The sequence below is a fragment of the Dicentrarchus labrax genome, unplaced genomic scaffold (genome assembly GCF_905237075.1).
Source record: "Dicentrarchus labrax unplaced genomic scaffold, dlabrax2021, whole genome shotgun sequence".
Classification (NCBI taxonomy): domain Eukaryota; kingdom Metazoa; phylum Chordata; class Actinopteri; family Moronidae; genus Dicentrarchus; species Dicentrarchus labrax.
Genome location: NW_026136704.1, coordinates 8,774,575 through 8,783,147, shown reverse-complemented (window position 1 = coordinate 8,783,147; position 8,573 = coordinate 8,774,575). Strand labels below are relative to the sequence as shown.

At 41.8% G+C, this 8,573-nt stretch overlaps 1 long non-coding RNA gene across 1 annotated transcript; it reads left to right on the top strand.

The window, feature by feature from the left end:
• The first annotated feature begins 7,103 nt into the window (after positions 1-7,103).
• Positions 7,104-8,352, top strand: LOC127362035 (uncharacterized). The gene is made up of 2 exons (XR_007884377.1): positions 7,104-7,456; positions 7,765-8,352. It is a non-coding gene; the product is annotated as an uncharacterized LOC127362035 (long non-coding RNA).
• Positions 8,353-8,573: the final 221 nt, after the last annotated feature.

Sequence of the window (8,573 nt, the reverse complement as noted above, 5' to 3'; positions counted from 1 at the left end):
ATAGACAGACACATTCATGTGTGCACACACACACACATTCAGCTCCACCCTTCAAGGCAGACAAAAGCATTCAACTGATTAACATTCTCTTTCACACCCACTTAGGTCCATATGTAACCCACATTTCTAAGTTAAGAAGTTGGGTCTGAGCCACAGGGCGACATGCTGACTCCCTAATGCATCACAAACTTATAGGACGGCTGTAATAAGATACAGATCTGGCCGGGAAGAGTGATGGAGTTCTGCATGAGTGCCAGAGAAAGTACAACACGTGGGAGGAGTTGTTTGTTGGAGACACTCCGTTGAGTTGTTCAGATAAACGTCATTTCAGCTCATTCAAGGCTCAGGCTGTCTGATATGGTTGTCACCATGGCAGCCATAAGGAATGGAGGCAGGTAAGTGATGAGAGTGGTATATGTCTCACGGAAAATGACAAAGTTCTTTAAGAAATACTCGGAGTTATTAAACTCCTCTCTGTGAGGGTTTGATTGATATATCACATCGATGAATCAGACCAAAATTGGTCTTTTATTAAAAATCCAATATGTCCCAGTCAGTTTTGATGTGATGAAAGTTCCTTCCAGTTTTATATTTAACAACTGCAGGAGGGTAATACTTTTCTCTTTGTGTGACAAAATAGCCTCAATTCAAGCTCCAATTACTCGTGTTTTCTGAGCTTTTTCATATTTTCAAGAGGTCATTTTTAAAGGAAAACCTGACTCAGTTCAAATATCGTCCTTGACATTGCAAATGAATAGCCTCCTTGATCTTTCTCCGGCCATCTGCTGACTCTTTGTCAATGACTTTAAACCCTTCCCAGTCATCCCTCTGACCAATTTTGATCTGGTGTTCACAGACAGTTTGTTTCCAGTGTTCATTCAGTCTTTTGTCCAGATTTGTTGCCATTTCTCAGATGTATTGTTCCCCACAGCATTTGAATGTCTTTTATGTTTACATTGTGGTTAAAGTTAAAGGCATAGTGTGATATTTTTGGAAGTACACTGTCTTGCTGAAAGCTGTAGCCTGGAGACACTGTCTGCATCTACAGCACATGTGCATCTTAACAGTTTAGAGCAGCCACACTGCCCGCATGAAGAATCAATGTCTATGCCCAAAACCTTTGTCTTACAATGTCTGTAGGTGCTGCTAATATACCTAAAACAGTTTTAATGCTTTTTGGCAGGAACATGGCCCAAACTTAAGGATGGATTTATGTAAAATGACCTTTTTACGGGTAAAAAAAATTGTGAGAGTCATCCCATAAAACACTCAACTCTATAATATACGTGTAACCAAGAACAGGCTTCTTGTGGTTTCTGAGGTGGTTCCTGAGGAGAGTTCACAAGGCTGATAGCATCTTAACTGCAACATTTCATCTTTAACGACACTTAATTTGCTCAGTATGTCTGAGGGCTTCATGTTGTGTACCTCCCAGGCCTGGTGTATGGTGTGTGTCAAGATGGAGGAGATAGAGTGGGATGAAATGTGCAGATATAGCACAGAATATATGATGTGTTAAAGGAACATTTACGCTCTACTTATCTTTCCTCTCTGTCCATATCTCTGTCTGCTTCTCTGGAACAGACAGCTGAGGATGAGACTGGATTTCAGCACGTCAAACAGAATCACATTCCTCGCTTCAACTCTGCTGGTTGCTGTCGCTGTCTTGTTTTCTCAAATAGAACACGCTCACAAAGCACGCCTTTTTTTGTACTTTTAAATCAAAATGCATGTCGATGCAACAAAAAAACAACTCTTGCATGCATGTGGGCAAACACAGACTCACAGAGCAATAAAACACTGTTGTAAATGCACATGGACACACACAGTCCTGTCTCCTGACTGTACGATTATGCCAACAGCTTCCCTTAAATTTGTCTGCGGGCCTTTGGTTCTGTGATGAGTGAATGTCTTTTACTGACAGCGTATTCATCAGCTGATTCCCCCACCATGACTGCACACAACGGGGCGAGTCACACACAAAAAGAGGAGGACTTACTTTGAGGTTAATCTTCAGCCCTAATTGATGGCAGTCAAAAACTCATGGTCATACGTCGGTAAATGTAAGCTTTGAGGATGAGTGGAGAAGGGGCAGCGGGTTCGTTTTCCCTCTTTTCCCACCCGCTCCCTCCCCTTCCTGTTAAATATGCAGATACAGCAGCGCATGAGGCTGCTCGCGGGTTCGTTGCAAGAATTGGGTCAGTGGCGACGTCACAGCGCTTTAAAGCGAGGCAGAGTTTCTTTAGAAGACTCCCAGCGAAGGTCTGACTCTTCTGGAGAAGAGGAAAACCGTCTGCAGCTGAACTGTGGTCCTCAATCAGGGAAGATTGATTTTAGTTTTAGAGAGCAGCGCTGTCTAGGTTTAGAGGGGGGGTTTTCTTAGTCCGATACCCACCCAGTGATGTCAAACTATATTGATAGAGCAACATGAAGAAAGGGATTGTACACCACACTGATTCTATGTGAGTCATGTATTTAGGAATGTCAAGTTTTGCTGCACCTTATGCTACTGTGTTATTAAAGCAACTATGCCATTAGACCACTTTTAGACTCTCCTAAGGTTAAAGTACAATTGTATACATCACCCAACCTGTCTAATCAATGATCTGATGGGAAGGAAATTCCCAAAGCCATGTGGTTCAATTGTTGCCTGTAACCCACAGGCTCTGACTAATGCTGCTCTCACTCATCCGTGTTGATCCTTCTGTCTGTGATTAACATTGATCTCCTTGTTAACAAATGTGACCCCGAGCATTGACCTTCTACAAAGACATCGGTGAAGAACCACAATAAAGAGGCAGAGAAAGAATCGCCAGACACAGCTTTACTCTCTTCCCCTCCATGTTCTTCTGTGGGAAGTCTGCTCATTTAAATCATCTGTGTTTGATACATTTCTTCACATGGTCTAAATAATAAGCCAAAGCAAACAGGGTTTCTCGTTCTTGTCACTTGTCAGTGAGTCCTCCCTGCAAAGCTGATCAGCGGGCAGGTAAGAAGAAGACATTTTCTTTGTTTCTTGGGTTCCTTTATTTGATTCTTGAGCTAAGGAATCCAAGACGCAGAGAATTTTTCCAATCAGCATGATGTGTATTATCGCCTGTGTGTGTTTTCATCTGCATTCAGGGACACTTCATCGATTCTACACATCAGTCAATTGACTTGTCATAAAGGAGTACTACACAGCCTTTGAAAACATAATGTCTTCAGGGACCGTGGAGGAGCTCGAGTCAAGTCTGAGAAAATAGCCTCTGATGATGTCATAGCAATGTCACAGGATTATCTCGGCTGGGGCCCGGAGACTACACATTTATTAGTTTTAAAAAGCTTGCTTTAGAAACTGGGGGTTTCAAGTTTGAAAGAAATGGACATTTACCAGGCAGAGAGTGAAAAGACAGTATTGGTTGTATTATGGGAAATGAAGGATTCAGTGTTTTTCGAGTTTGATTTAACCGGGGCACTAAAAGTCAGAGTATTTTGAAGTCCCCCACTTTATGCAAGTGCAATAGTAAATCACAAGAGTACTCCATGAACATTTTCTAAATGTTAGAATTACAATTATCCTCTATCATTCATGTACATCCTTGTTGGAGGGAGGTGCTCTGTAATTGCTTTGTAGTTCTAACACTCGATGAGTTTTAAAATGACAGTAATAGACATCTGGATTGGCATAACGCTGGTACTGAGCTGCTTCAAGGACTCTTAGTACGCCTTGTGTTCAAGCTGCTGAAACCAGTTGTTCTCCTGTTCACAGATGATGGATGTTAACTTTAACACATGCATTTTCACGCATCATTTGTCTAAATGATCACCACTGGAACTCCTAACAATGCCAGATGTAATGTGTTTAAACAGACTCCCTTTGCACGCCGTAAAGCCCTGTAAAATGTGTAAGTGAATCAAAAATGTGGCATAAACATTTTGTGGCAAATATTTAAAATGTTGCAAATATTTTTCTCAGCTCCAAAATAACACATTTTCCAACTGCAACAACTCACAATCTCACAAAATGAAAAAGGGAGCAGTAAGATGCTGCTATGAGTCATCGAACTTTATGTTGGTTTTCTTAGTCGCTAGGAGCAAAAAACCCACAAAACTCACAGGTCACCCGAGAAGAGCTTTAAGAAACAGTCTTTTCTGGTTATCTGGCAGGGAATCAGTTAGTCACCATCACAAAGCTGCAGAGGTGAAAGCACTGTGATTCTGCCGTTTCCAAGAACAAAAATCTCACCGTGTTTTGTCATCGCCCGCCTCCAGCCGTGTAGCTAAACCCGGCACAGCTTTACAGCTCACTCCCCTGCCTAGCGCCTGCGAGCTGAGCCCTAGCCGCATAAATTATGGATCAGAGAAATATTCCTGGACCTGTTTTGAGAAAGTACTGAGGTTCTGGACTCTGTCGGGTTCTTCAGAACCGACCTGAGGACAACCAGATGGTCCAGTCGCAGCCCAGCCAACCCAAACAGAACCCCTCAGAGCAGAAATATATATAAATAAATATTCATCAGGATGATAATGTGCTGGGGCTTGTGCCAATATACATAAAGAGCTGAGGTCCCTGGACCCCCCCCTAGGTCATTGCTGTGGAGAATAAAAAGAATGCAGCCTTTTGTCTGTTTTCTTTGCTTCACTTTATTTCTCTCACTCTTCCCTTTTTACAGCTTTGTTTCCAAACATGTCACTCATTTTCTCTGCTGCTCGTATCGTCTGCTGCTAATCTTTCCTGTCCTCCTCTAATCTCATTGCACTTTGCCTTCCTCTTTTTTATCACCAGCCATCCATCCTCTTCCTCTCCTCCTTCTTGCTTCCCAGCTGTGTTGGATTCCATTTTTAGGTCCAGGGCTGGCTACCTGGTTCCTGGCTGACATTTAATGCAGCTCAGTGTGTCCCTCATGGCCGCCCTTACACTTCCTTCAAATCATCAGCCCCCTCTCCAGCAGTATTTTATGACATTTCAGAGTAGAAACAGGTGACACCCAAACTGTCCAAACCCAGAGTCCTCCATTTTCAAGTTCTTCCTGTTGAGCAGGTCCAGTGGGTGGCACTCACTCCCGGCCAGGTGGTAGTGATGGGGCAGGTGGGTGGGTGGGGGTGTTGCATGGCTGCTTTGTCTCTGTGTTTATTTGATATCTGGCCTGAACGCACAGCCAGGATGAAAGAACAAGCACAAAAAAAAGACAGAGTGGAAAGAGAGTGAAAGGCGAGATGGGTGTGTTTATTTCATGTTTGGCTGAATATACAACGGGCATAAAAAATAGTGAAAGAGACAAAGAGAAGGCAAGAGAGAAAAATGGGAAATGAGAGACAGACACGCTGAGACTCCGCTCAGGATGTCAAAACAGAAGTGTTTGAATGATTTGCTGGGCGAAAGAGAATGCAGTTTATAATTCTCTCCATCAATCTAAACATAATGACTTCATATTTCTCACTTGCCGAGCCAGCTCAACGGACGACCCGGGAATAAAACAAACATGTTAAACCGATTCCAAAATGACGAGGGCCTCTTGTCTTCCCTCTTTGAAATCCACTCTGCTCGGGAATAATTAAGGCGGCTTATGGCTGAGTACAAAGGCAGAATATTGTTGAGTTGTATTGTACTGTTGTGTGTGTATGAGAAAGAGAGAGAGGGCACCTGCATGATATCCAAAAAAACACAGACAGTGTTTGCATGTGAATATTTTGTAGGTGTGTGTTTTCTGTCCGTTGTGTGTGCACCTTAGTCTGTGGTGTTTTTTTTTTTTTGCATAATTCTTGTTCATGTGTGATGCTGTGTGTGTGGGGTGTGTGTGTGTGTGTGTGTGTGTGTGTGTGTGTGTGTAAGGGAGAGAAAGAGCGCATCTCTGTCTGAGAGCATTAGCAGCGAGCCTGTTCTCTGTATCTCAATGAGGGGATTAGAGGACTATTCATTAGACAGGCTTTGATAGGTGACTGGCCGAGTCCATCCACTGCTGCTGCTCGAGTACTGCCAGACAGAGAGGCCAGGGGGTAATGGAGGAAGCCCGGTCTCTAGTCTCTCTCTGTCTTCATCCCCCTTTGTCTCTGGCCCGCTCTGTCTCGTCCCTTTCAACATCATTGGGAAGAGATTTTTTTTTTAAACTGATGCAGTCAAACCCAGCAGCCTATCTTTGGATTTACAGGAATGGAGTAGTGAGTAAACATATCTAAAGTCTGTTATTTATATGTAGAATACAGCTGACCACCTTTTCAGGTTCATATAAATATAAATATTACATACTGTACATTTAGCATACCATTTTTGAAGTGTTTGACAATTAGCAACATGCAGTAAGAGAGTTGTTTGGTGTAAATGATATCATGCTATAGCACTGGAAAATAAACAGGGTTTAACATTTTTTTAGGGATAAAATACTTTTAGCCCTTTTATTTCAAATACTTGAATTGATGAGAAACACAATGATAACAAGCTTTAGTCCATAGTTTCCTATAATTTCCTAGAAGGAAACTGATATGTAACTGTAAATTCCCAGGAAGGTTCCTGGAATGTAATTTGGTACTAATTACAGGGAAAATAGAGACAGTGCTCACTTGGTACACCTCCAATTAATTAATGCATTCCAATTAACTGCTGGCACACGTCTTCTACTCAGTGCACAGCTTAACATTCAAAAATGTACAGTTTGTATACAGGCGAGCATACAACATACATGAAGACTGAAGAATAGTGAATACATTTTTACTTTGGGTTAAAGCAGGACAGTTTTTCCTGTGCATCGAGTTATTTCCAGGGAACTTTATAAGAAATTATAGTCTGATCAAAAGTAAGTTGAAAAAGGTAATTTATTCACTCTTTCAAAGAGACAACTTTACTTTTTTGGGGGAACTTTTGTGATTCTTTCTCTTTCTGAGGAATGTTATTTTGAGCATGCACCAATTTACAGTCAGTGTCAAGACCCCACAAGATAAATCTGTTAAAATTAGCCTACTGTGAAACCTTTTTGAGATACAGTAGGAATGTCATGTAATTTGTAGTAAAGGCTAAAACAGACATAGCCCTTTAATTCATTCCCCCCCCCATATGAGTCCCAGTTCTCAAGAACAAAAAGCACTGGTTTGGTCCTTTAAATCTTTCCTTAGAATATTATGGAAAATAATATATAATATAATATTTTTGTTAGTTGACTTACTTTACTTTTGTCAGCTCATTATTTTAAGTTACTATCTCCATCTACAGAAGATGTGCACCATTGTACAATATGTGAGGAAAGACAATCTAAAAATGTTCATAACTGACTTTAGCATGGCGGGAGGTGAGGCGGCTGCTGTTATCTCTGCTGTCCCTTTTTTACATCCCTCTGTGTTGAATCTGTTGCTGTTATTCAGCTAAAGTGACGGGAAGCATCTCTCCAGGAAAATGGCGATTGAGAAATACCCCCATCTGTCAGCGTTGGAGGTTTTTCCTGACAAGGCATAGGCTTTGAATGCAGCATGGAGCATCGCTGAGGTGAATGGAAAGATAAGGTTTGCCTGAGTAAGCTTGTGCTCACCATTGATGGTGACATATGGTTTTTATTTCCCTACAAAAAATCCCTCCTGAAGTTTGCTGAAAGTACACACTGTTCAAAAGATGATAAGAAAAGACAACTTCATGTGTGGAAAAAGAAAGAAAGTGACAAATTTGTCTGCATGTGTGAGCGGCAAAGAATCTTGTAAAGCAGACCACAGGGACGGAAAAAAAGATATTCATACTCCACACTCATATCTGCTCCTCCTCATCTCCTTCCTCATCCCCTATTTCTCTTATTTTCTCAGAGGGCTCCAGAATATAGGCTTGGGCTATGGGACAAGGAGAGAGTAAGAGAGAACGAGGGAGGAGATGCTGTCAGTTGATGAAGAAGAGGAGAAAGCAAGGGATGAGGAGGAGAGGAGGGAGCTGGGGACTCGTTCTGATCCCTGCCTCTTAATAAATCTGTCAGAGCGAGACAGAAAGAGAGCATGAGAGAGAGAGAGAGAGAGAGAGAGAGAGAGACAGACAGATAGGGAGAGAGAGCAGGAGATGGATCCGTCCGCAGAGGTCTTCACCAGGTGGTTTGAAGTGCAGATCCATTTTTCCTCCTCCTCCTTCGCTCCATCCTCCTCCTTGATGTAGCACTCTACGGATTCTCCCTGCATTCATTTACCTGTTGTTTTGAACTTTGTGTGTGTGAATGTTTGGATGGAGGAGTGTGTGTTTTGATGTGTCTCACCTAGTGGGCATACATGCACTCAAAAAATATCTCAGAATTAAAAAAAAAAAAAAAGTTTTGAAGGCATCTGCACTTACGTTATCATACAACTATCACATTTGAGTATTTATGGAACTGACTGGGTGAATAAAAATGCATTTTCTATAATTCCAAAGTATTTCTAGTCTCTTGTTTTCTGTCACATCGAAAAACTACATGTTGCCTGGTTACACTATCTAACAATAGTCAAACAACATTGTTTTAGGTCATTGTATGTGTTTCAGTCTGGCTGGTAACTGGCCAGAGTTGGTATTTGTCTAGAATTATGTTAATTTGTTTAATTCAGTTCAGACCAAAGATTGAGAAGAAGGGTTAAGGTAAGGGATACCTTGACTT